Raw genomic sequence first — 11147 nt, 5'->3', positions numbered from 1 at the left:
AGTGCATCCCTGAGAATGACTGCAGCAAAATGGGCCAGAGCAATGCAAAGTACCCACTGACATGAATGAACATACTTTTCTACTTCAATATGAAATTCTTTTATCTCTGTATTTTATTTCTGAGATTTTTTTTTGTTCCCAGATTGATAACTGGTAATTATACAAAACAGCTTTAAAAACATTTCCTGTGCTTTGCAGGAAAAAGCGTGGATAATAGTGAATATTCCTATGCATGCAATGAGGCTATCAAGTCCATAAATTTAATTTTTTTTTAGCCCCAAGTCTGCATGATCTACATGAGATGACCTTGCACTTCTTTATTTGAACAGTAAAATTACTGAAAATTCTTTCAGAACAGCAAATGCTGGCATCCCCACGAGATCACAAACATTGAAACACATTCCTATGCAATTTGGCTTCACATCCTCCAGTGTTGGTGTGGAGATACCTCCCATGCTTTCAGCTGTCAGAACAGTGCCCACTGCCCTGCTGGCAAGCTCCTGGTGCAGCTGGTGCTTGGGGGAGAATCCCCAAGGATTGGGGGCTGCTGGCCCACAGGGCTGTCTGCATTCATTGCCTCTTAATGCTTCCAGTAAACAGCAGCTTATACGAGGTGGTAAAAATTCACCTCTGGCTGGAACTAGGCAATCTGATTACTGACCTGAAACCTTGCTATTTTAACCAAACATTTACACTCCCTGTGTCTGCCAAGTTATTTTCTGTTATACAGAAGCTCTGTGGCCAGTCTTGACACCTTTTTTAAACAGACAAGGAGTCCAGTAAAGCAGAAAAAGAGACCGTGAAGAGGAGGGCTCTGTTTTCTTGCTATCAAAATGCAGCTACAGTCAGTGCTCTGCTCTGCAGGTAGAGTTACACTAGCAGGAAAATAAAATGGCTGGGGGAAAAGAGCAAACTACCAACCCAGTCTCTGTCTTCACGGGCAGTTGCTGCACAACACCAGTACTGCTAATTTGAACTATAATAGGTGCACATACTGAAAATGGTGACTAGGGGGTCTGTATGTTAGCTGAGAAAGCATGTGCTGTGGTTTCAGAAATTTCCCACCAGTCTCAAAATACAAAGTAGCTTTTACTCTGGGTGCTACCACAGTGCTGCCAGGAGTTTCACCCTGTTCTCTCCCACCACTTTCTTAAAATTTATGAAGAAAAAATCTCTTTCTACAGCTTCCATCAGCAAGGGCAGTGCTAAAACTCAGGGGCTGGGTTGTGACAACAGTTGAATTCCTTATCTTGAACAACTCCAAAAAGGCTTAGTCAAACTATGGTATCATCGTTCTATCATCTTAATGTCAGGCCTGACCAGCAAGAATTTCTTAATAAAAGTATGCCCAGGCTGAGATCAGCACTGCATGCCTGTGAGTTTCGTGGTAGACTATGGGGGGTTGGTACAAACCTATACATTTAAAGAATAATAATACAGCCCATAGTATCACACAAAGTCATTTCCTAGAATAAACAAGAACTCGGTGGGGTTGAGGCCTAAGGCAGGGATTTGCCTCTAGAGTAGCTCATACAAAACTTAAAGAAAAAGGTGTTGGTTGTATTATTATTATTATTCCCCACAAGAATCACAGTAGCATACAACATAGTGCATAGTGCCTGGGTTCCAACTTGCTTATCCATAACCCCATTTAAAATACCCAATTTTGTTGCCTTGGAGTGCCAAGATTTCAGCAGGAGGTGGCAGGATAACCCTCACAGCTCTGGGGATGGCCAAACAACTCCATTTGGGGATACAGGAACAGAGCAGGATGAGGAGGGCTGCAGAGAAGATGAAAAGGGATTGTGGGCTTTGTTGTTGTACCTTTCCCCAAAAGGAAGCTAAGTAAGAAACCACTTCCAAACACCTGGCATTAATTTATTTTTTAGTTGTTTTTTTTCCTTTACATAGTATCTATTTCCCCTCCCAGCCCCTTGCTTTTCTCTTGCAGGAGGCAGATAAGCAGTAACAGGCTTAAGAAGCAAAGAGCTGAGTTTTGGAGATGCTTTGATGTCCAGCTCCACTGTCAGAACTGTCCATTAGGAAAACTTCATGGCTTGAAATGCAGAAATACTTGTATTTCAAATTTAATCTGGAACAACTACATTACTGAATAGAAATATAGAAATGTGACCTCATTAAAAACGAAACTGAAATCTGAAGCGTTCTTTGCAATAGTAAGAAACACATGCAGCTTTGGTCAACATTAACATGTTGGAGTCAAGGCAGTCCCAATGCATTTTTTAGCATCAGTTCTATCCTGAAGTGTTAACTGAAGATATACTCTCTCTTTAGAGATAAGAAACATCCCCATGTACACACCCCAGCATCTTACCTTTATGAGCAAGGGGTGCTTTTAAGGCCAGAAGAGGCACAGGGAGGATGAAGGACCAGCTCAAAGAATATCCCACCTGCTCTAGCTTGGGGCTGAGTTCAGCAGATCAACAAATCTGTATTTACATTTCTAAGAGAAGAGGTACTAAGCACATACCGTGGATGCATTTAATTCCCTCGTCTACGAGTGGTTGAGAAATGAGTATGTGTCTAAAACAAACCAGAAGTGACAGGACAAAAAGGAATGGCTTCGAACTGAAAGAGAGCGGGTTTAGGCTGATACTGGAAGAAATTCCTGGCTGTGAGGGTGGTGAGGCCCTGGCACAAGTTGCCCAGAGAAGCTGTGGCTGCCTCGTCCTGGAAGTGTCCAAGGTCAGGTTGGAAGGGGCTTGGAGCCACCTGGGATAGTGGGAGATGTCCCTGCCCATGGCAGGGCGATGGAATGAGATTATATTTAAGGTCCCTTCTAACCCAAGCCATTGTATGGTTCTATGAATTTCAGAAAGAGAAACTCAGAGCTCAGGAAAAAATGCAAAACAAGGGTGTTATTCTTCCTGGTTTAACAAGTGCCCTGAAAATGCAGCAGCCTGTGTGCAGGAACATTTGTACTTTAGATACCATAAACTTCATTAGCACTGGAAGGAACAGCCTGCATGAGGCTGTAAGCTCTAGGTGACATTGTAATAGTTCATCTCTCCCCTTCCAGTTTGCATGTTCTGCCAGACCCTTCAGATCAGTGACCTGTGGCGTGTTCAGAGAAGACACAAGCTCACTCTGTGCTTGGGGGGGTTCCCATCATCCCACTGGTTCAGGCTGCCCAAGGACCCAGTGGGCTGCTGTTTATAAACCAAAACTGTTCTTTACAGTCTGTTCCTGGTCCCATTCCAACTGAAAAAAAGGTGCAGGCACGACTGTATCTATTCAGGATGTTCCCAAGAATAAAACTAGAGAAAAATACTTCTTTAGAACAGGTTTTTGCTGTCCTGAATCTTTCTTTGGCAGTCCCAGGATTACATGTGATTTAATTTACTTATATACACTGCCTTAGAAAAACAAACACAAAACCACAAACCAAAAACAACCACGCAACTCACTGAAAACTAAAATACTTCTTACATGCCTGTTACTAAAACCATAAAATCATTGACTTACAGAGTCATAAAAATGGGATTTATTGTACATTTCCTGTTTCAGTCAGGGTCTTGTTACAACTCCCTTAGGTAGATAAAACACAGGGGACTATTAACTTACTCTAATAGTCTTTCAGGCTTTTCCATGGATGGTGTAGAAGTAGCAAAAAAGAAAATGTTCTTTTAATGCAGTCTTTCAGACTGTAATATCTGGGGCTGTTTTTATTGGACAGATCATTATTAACTATCCCTTGCTCTTGGGGTCAAGCATGCCTTCTAGATTTCTTTTCATAGTAATATTTGCTCAAATTGGCAGTGTTCCTGAATTCCCAGGGGGGAAAAAAAAAAAATAAAACCAAAAAAACCCCCCCAAAACCCAAACACTATTTTCACAGTGTTTTTTGCATCCATGTTATGGGTAAAAGTAGTAGTATGACTAGGAAAATATGCTGCTTTATCTTTAAACACCAAGAAGCCTAAGTGACATGCATTTCAAAGGCAACATTATGCCAATTCTGTATTGCAGGCTTTAAGTCTATCTATAGAGACACATGCTCATATATCTCTCCCATGGCAGCCTCATTTTACAGAGTGATTTTGTTTGCTGCTTAGGATTTTTTTTTTCCCCCCCCCCCCAGATTTTTGTGGCCATGTCAGAGTTTACAGCTTCTCAATATTGAAATTTGCTACCTGCAATGCTGATTTTCTGCCTGGATATTGGAACTTGGATTAGTGTTTCTGTGGGAAATCATTACTAGATTTATTGTGAGTTGTGTTTCTCAAAGCACTAAGCCATGCTGAAGGGACTTAGAGCAGAAGACAGAAAGCTGAACTTCCTGATGTGTCTTAGTAATCTTCCTCCAAATCCTCCCCTCTCATTTTCACTGTAAAATATTGTGCAGATGTGAGCCAAGAGAGTCTGGTGGAACAGAAATGCTCCTGTTCCTTATGTAGCTGAATTACAGTGTCAAAATCTTTCCTGAGCCCTTGGTTTAGTACCAATCAAGAGTGCAGTCACTTAAAGCAAGGGATGCAACTGCCATTTTTTTTTTTCTTTGGGAGAACACATCTTAAATGCTGCGGCAATAAAAGCACAATTAGTTACTCAGTAGCTAAGCTCCTGGACTTCAAACTGGGAAAGCATTTGCATGTGTTTCAGAGCAAAGTAGCTCCATTTTCACGTAATTCCACATCGGTCTGTGTTAATACACCAATTCCCCAGGACAAAGATGAACAATCATCTACAGTCACTTAACAGTACAGATTGACATGTAATTAGTGTCCTGAAGGCAATTGTTGCTCCGCTGGTTGTCCTGCTGCTGCCTGGGATGGGACACAAAGGAAGATGCTTGGCTGCTTTGCTTGCCAGCATACAGGGGTTTTTTCTTTTGTTTTCTTTTCTTTTGGTTTAAACTCCTGCTCAAGTGTTTATGACTGTGAGATAGCACCCATGGTAGCATTATGTACAGACATCTGATTTCAATATGCATTCGTTACTCTAATGTGACAAATTACTTTACCCTATTACAATTACCACAGATAACAAAAAAATCCATCCTTCTCTCCCACTGTGGGCCACGACAGAGACACAACCACATCCACTGAACCCTCTCCAAGTTATAGTTGCTTCCAGATGGAGTGTTTAAGACAAAGAGCCCCAAACCCACTGAGGTCTATAATACTCAAAACATTACACAGCATTTCTAGTCTGGCCCCTGCAGAAAGAACTGGAGAGGCGTAGCTTAAAGGCCATAACCACTCCAAACTGAATTTCGTTAAACCATAAATTTACTGTTTCAGATTTACAGCCTCTCTGGTTGCATGGCCTGAGCCTGCTTCTGCTGCTGCTTACCCAGATTTATTAGCAGTGCCCAGCAGTATGAAGTACCAAATCACACCCATGCCTAAAAATAAGCCCTGCACAAACAGTTGAGCTGTGCAGTACCAGCCTAATATTGCCAGGTGCTGAAACTCAGACTCACTGCTCATTTCAGTGAGAGCTGATTTGGTCTGATGCACCAAGGACCAGGTAATACCCATGAATAGAAGCCAGCCCAGTTTCTGTGTATTTTTACTCATGTTTTTAGCCATTGAGATCTCTAAAGTACACCATGGAAACCTCAGTAAATTTGGGAGAAGAATCACCTTTCCTGAGAGCTTCTAGCACACTTGCTGAGCCATACAAACAGCAGATGCTCCAGCAAGCTGAAAACTATAAAATCTAGCCCTGTAAAAACAATTTTTATGTTAAAAAGCTAACCCACAAACAGAAGTTCTTAATTCTCCACGATTAAGGTTCCCAATTTCCTTACCTGTATGCCTCACTTGCCAGGTGCTCTGTCAGACCCTTGCACAGCTGACAGTGCTTTTCACATGAGCAGCTCCTGGGTGCTTCTTTTTAACTTCACAACTCAGTTTCTCATCCCATCTCTGATTTACAGAAAAGCTTTAAAATTGGGGAGAGTTGCTGAGGCCGCAGCTGCTGCTGTGACTTTGTCAGGGTGTTCCATGTTTTGCCACTTTATTTTTACTTCTGTGAGAGATAGCAATGAAAGTAGAAAATAGAAAGATACCCCAAAATTAAGGAAGAGCAGGTGGTCTATGAGCATAAATCCACACAATGTTTCAGTGTGAAGCCATTATACGTTAACATAATGCACAGCCTAGTCTGAAATAAGTGTCAAATCTCTTAGAAAATCTTATTTTCCTGCAGAAGGCTTTCCTTGCCCACTAGCTCTTTTAGAGCCTTGCAGTAGTCCCCACAGTATGTCTAATGATTTACAGACCCTTTGAAGTATGCACCAGGCTATGCTGAAACCCTACCCCCTCAAAACATTGATTTGGGGGATATTTTGGGAGCTCTGGGACTTTCAGTTCTTCATCCCACACACACTTTAGCTATGGTAGAATAAAAATCAGAGCCAGTAAATTATTACTATGCTTATTTTTCCCCAGTTATACCCTGATCATATTAAGATTTTTTTAACTAAGGATTTTTTTTTAAAAGGTTAAATAATAAGGTGACAGTGTTAAGAACAAAATGTTTTAATTGCTTTAGTTCTCTACTCAACAAACCTCCATAGCTCAACTAATACCAATGGAAAAAGCTAGTGGCATTTTTCTAGGAATTATTTATACTTTTTAAGTGTGGCCATTCTGCTGTCCCTCCCCTAGTATTGCTTTCACAAGATCCATAAAACTAACCTTCCAATAAGCTTTTCTCAGGGTAGGGTGTGTTGTTTGGGTTTTTTTGCCCCCACCTTTATAGAATCTTTGTTCTTACAACAATGCTGCTTTATCCCCCTCCCTGAAGCCCCAGGCTTGCTTACTAAAATTGGAAACACAAATCTTTTTGTAGCAATGTAGCTTACATGCATACTCACAAATATTTGCCAGTTTAACTGGGCAGGGATAAACTTGATTAATGCTTTGTGACCTAGAAAAGCTTGCGTATTTTACCTGCTCACTAAGGACTAATGAGTCCATGAGAATACCCAATGAGCACATCCTCTGTTTGCAGGGCTGTCAGTCACCATGCTGGAATCATTAGAATACCAGTTTAGAAAAAGCTATTTTCCAGTACCATGGGAATTTTTTATTGGGAGCTTTCCTTAGGAAGAAGGCAGCAGGGGTTTTATCTGCTTTGCATCTCAGCTCCAATGCTTCTGCAAACCACCCTCACAGCCCCATCCCTCTTGTTTCAAGCAGGGTAGTTTTAAAATGGCCCTCAGAGGTTATCACTGCCTTTAATTTCCCTCTCTTCTGCACACTAAGGTCACAGGGACCCCAACAGCATGTACACCCAAAAGCTGGGGTCCAGGCACCTGTGTTATGCCAGAGGCTGGGGCCTTAACTCGCAGTTCTTCATCCCCATCTCCCACCTGCAAAATTACAAGATTGATATGCAATTATTCTTTTGCTGCTTGCATCTTCTGCTAGTAACTGGGATTTTGAGACGCTCTGATGGGACGTTGGTTTTAAATGCTCCAGGACCCTCCTCGAGAGGCATGTGATACTTATGGCAACTGTGTTGTCATCTCTGCCAACAAAATTCACAAGACAGTGTTCACTCCTACCATATGGAGAGAGATTTGAAACAAATGAACTCGATGCCAACACCCCTTAGCAAAGGACTGTGACCACCTCCAACCAGTGCCTGGGGCACCACAGATTAGCCAGCCAACAATTAGTATTATATGATAAAATTCAAATGCATTGTAACTTCCTTGTTGCTAGTTTTTAAGTTTTTCTAGATAAAAGTTCACATATTTTCTTAGCACCCAAACAAAAATTGTTATGGAAACAGTAGTGCAATTGTTCCCCTAATAAAATTACCTCTAAAGCAAATGCCACAGGCTCAGCCCATTTCCTCAGCCCTTTGAAGTGATTTGTTATCCAAAATAAGAAACTGCTGAGATGAACTCTTTCACTTACCTGATCTCACTGTAACACTCACCATCATTCCTGACATCTTCCAGTTTAGACATATATGGAACTAAATCCAACCAGCACATACCACTTTTAGTGTTTCATGACAAACAGGCATGACAGAGATGGTCCTGTCCAGTTCTGCTGACTCAGTCTTGGCAAACACAAGCTCCTGGTAAGATGCCTCAAAGTTTTACATTTGCAGGATCCTTTATTTATGAACAGTCCTAAGGTTGGACAAGTTTATTTCATGTGCAGTGTGGAATAAAGAGGATACATCAGCTGGAATTTTTAAAGGCAATTCTGAAGTCTGTGAGATACAATATAGGTTTGACCCACAAAACGTCAGAGTCACTGAGCAATTAAGAAGTATCCTAACTTCTCTGATGGCTGTGATAAGCACTTTCCCCTCTTACCTCCCTTTTCAGTCTCCTTCTGTATTACCATAATTGACACAGTCTTAGTTTACAATGCATTTGTTGTGATACTTCTCTTTCCTTTGTGTGACTATGCAAGAAATGGTTTCATAGTTGCTGAGATTGTGTCCTTGCTATTGTTAAAAAGATAGTTGAATTTGTATTAAGAAGTAGCACTGCTTTTGCCAAACACCAGACTGCTGTTCTCTGCACCGGCTGCCCGTTGAGATTCTCTCAAATTCAGCCGGACTCGAAGGCCAATGACAAAGGCAGAGAGGGCAAGAAGAGTTTGCAGGTAACTTTCCCATATCCTGGCTGCCACATGGTGTGCGTACTGACAAGATAGGAAAGTATGTGGTTAGTGGGAAATGAACTGGATTCATGAGCACTGGGGTTTAAAACAGCTGTAACTTTGCAGCTCACATGTCTCTCTCTTCACACAGGTGTCAATATAATTTTTATTGCTTACCTTCACTTTTTGTGAGAAGGCACTTTATAACATTACTATGATCATGAACAGGGCAACAGCGTTAAAGCCTACATGAAGAATTACTCAAAATACCCTTACTTCATGCAAAGCTCAATAGAGGCTTTTCATTCTGAATTTAATACTGAGAATTTATCTTCCTGACACTGACACTATATCCAGTGAACAGGTCGTTTTGACCCAGGAGTGCTAGAAAAAGCATGACTAACAGCAAATGAATATGGTTTTGGACACAGGTCAGGGGGACATTTTGATTTTGTTATGAGTTAGTACAAATATTTACAGACTTTGTAACATGACAAATAGTAAAAGCATACAAGGAGTGGTCAATTCAAGTAAAAAAAGTTTTGTCATTTCAGGGGAAGTTTTAGCTTTATCATTAATATATATATATATATATATACACTTACAGAAGAATACAAGTTGAACTTCAGTATTTTTGAAAACCGGTTATTTGGCAACACTGAAAACCATTCCTGTCCCCGAAATCAATTCCTATGTGTGTGTAGCTGCCATTTCAATTACCTTAGTACCTTACCCCACTCAGTAGTGAATACAACTGCAATGAATTACTTCTATTGTATCCAAAATGCACTATGGTGTTAAAGGATGCTTGAATTTGGATGTGAAACCAATTTGAAGCCTATATCTAAAAAATCTCTTTCACTGATTGAACAGGATGACTTGCTACACCTAAACTCCTAGTTTTAGGTTTCCTTCAGCTCAAGGGAGCAATTCACAAAAAAAAAAAAAAAAAAAATTACAGCGTTAGTTCAGACATACCTGAACTTTGAGAATTTATAAGTTACTAGTAAGTAACAGAGGGTTCACTTTGTAGTATGAATCACAATGCTGAATCTCAGGATCAGGGAAGCTTTTGGAAAAAATACAGTTTAGAGGCCAAGCATATTTACTTATGGTCCGAAATTCTTCAATCTGGAATGAATAAGTTCTGAAGTCATACAAGCCCATGATGACCTGCTGAAGAAGGCTCATATCTTTCCTCAAATCACTGGCCTCATTCCAACATTTTCTGGGGAGAATGCCTTTCTACAGTGTGTAAAAAGTGGTACAGTCCAAGTGTTACCAATTCCTTTTCCTACACAGAAAACAAATTTCTACAGAAAAAAAAAAAAGGTTTAGGAGCAGCCCTTGATTTCAATGGTAATCTTTTGTCCTGGCAGTCAGATCTCTTTAAACTATAAAAACAGTTCTGCGGGCAGCAATGGGACATTCTTCTTCTGCACTATTTCTTACATGAAGCAAAACCCTCCCCCATGAATTAGACATTTGATCCAAACTGGCTCCATATGGGGACAGCTCAGCCCAGCCATCTGTGCTTCGTGCTCCAGGAATTACAAACACATTTTGTTTGTAATGGCACAAAAGGCCACCTGAGATGACTCGATATACAGTGGCAAGTGTTGAACTTACTACGTTGTGGACATGGTCTTGCAGGCTCCAGAGGAAAAATTCCTTCTCTCTCTTTCTTCCCAACAAACTTGGTTCACCAGGCTTTTCACATTTTGTGCACTGCATGGACACAGGTTGCCTTGAGGACCAGGCCTGATGTGATCTGCCTTCCATGAGCAGGCTGAACCCTAAATAGTTCTGTGGTAGCTCAGCTGAAACCAGGAACAGAAATACAGCAAGAACAAAACAAGGAAACCCTTCCAGCCCTGCTCAAATCCAGCCAACACATGGATGAGTCCACAGGATTCTTCCCCAGCTTTTCCCTTGTGGGGTTTGTTCTGAGCTTGGCCAGGTTCTTGCAGGAAGTAGTTAAAAAGTAGTAGTGTAGTTAAAGGCATCACCTTAGGGATTTGTGTGCCAGCCCACCACGTGTAAGGACTGCCACAGAAACTACCATGTCTGAAAGGTTCATGCCCAAATCTAATCCAACTATGCCAGGAGCAGCTCCTTGCAGAGATACCACACCCATTACCTATTTGTCAGCGATTTTGTGTTTTCTAGATTGGATTCACTAATACCACAGACAGAGGAAATCTGGGATCTGAGGCAAATGGACACATACAATTGTTTTGTATTTAAAAATATTAAAGGCACAAAATAAGTTATTTCTTAAACTTGAGCTTTTCGAGAATCCACCTTGAAAATAGGCATTGTTTGCCCACAAAAGGCTACATCATAATCAAAATCTTAATTGAAATCAGAACATTTGAATGTATTAGACTATAAATATTACAGAGTAGAACTCGTAAGTCTTGCATTCCACCTAATTACTTTATGAATAAACTTTTTCATTATGGTACTAACTTACCAATTTAAAAACACTTCCATAGTTATAACATAAAATGCATAATTAGGAAAAATATAGATGTACTGTCTTAC

Source organism: Hirundo rustica, chromosome 7 (genome assembly GCF_015227805.2).
Source record: "Hirundo rustica isolate bHirRus1 chromosome 7, bHirRus1.pri.v3, whole genome shotgun sequence".
Classification (NCBI taxonomy): Eukaryota; Metazoa; Chordata; class Aves; order Passeriformes; family Hirundinidae; genus Hirundo; species Hirundo rustica.
Note: the sequence above shows the minus strand (reverse complement) of the source record.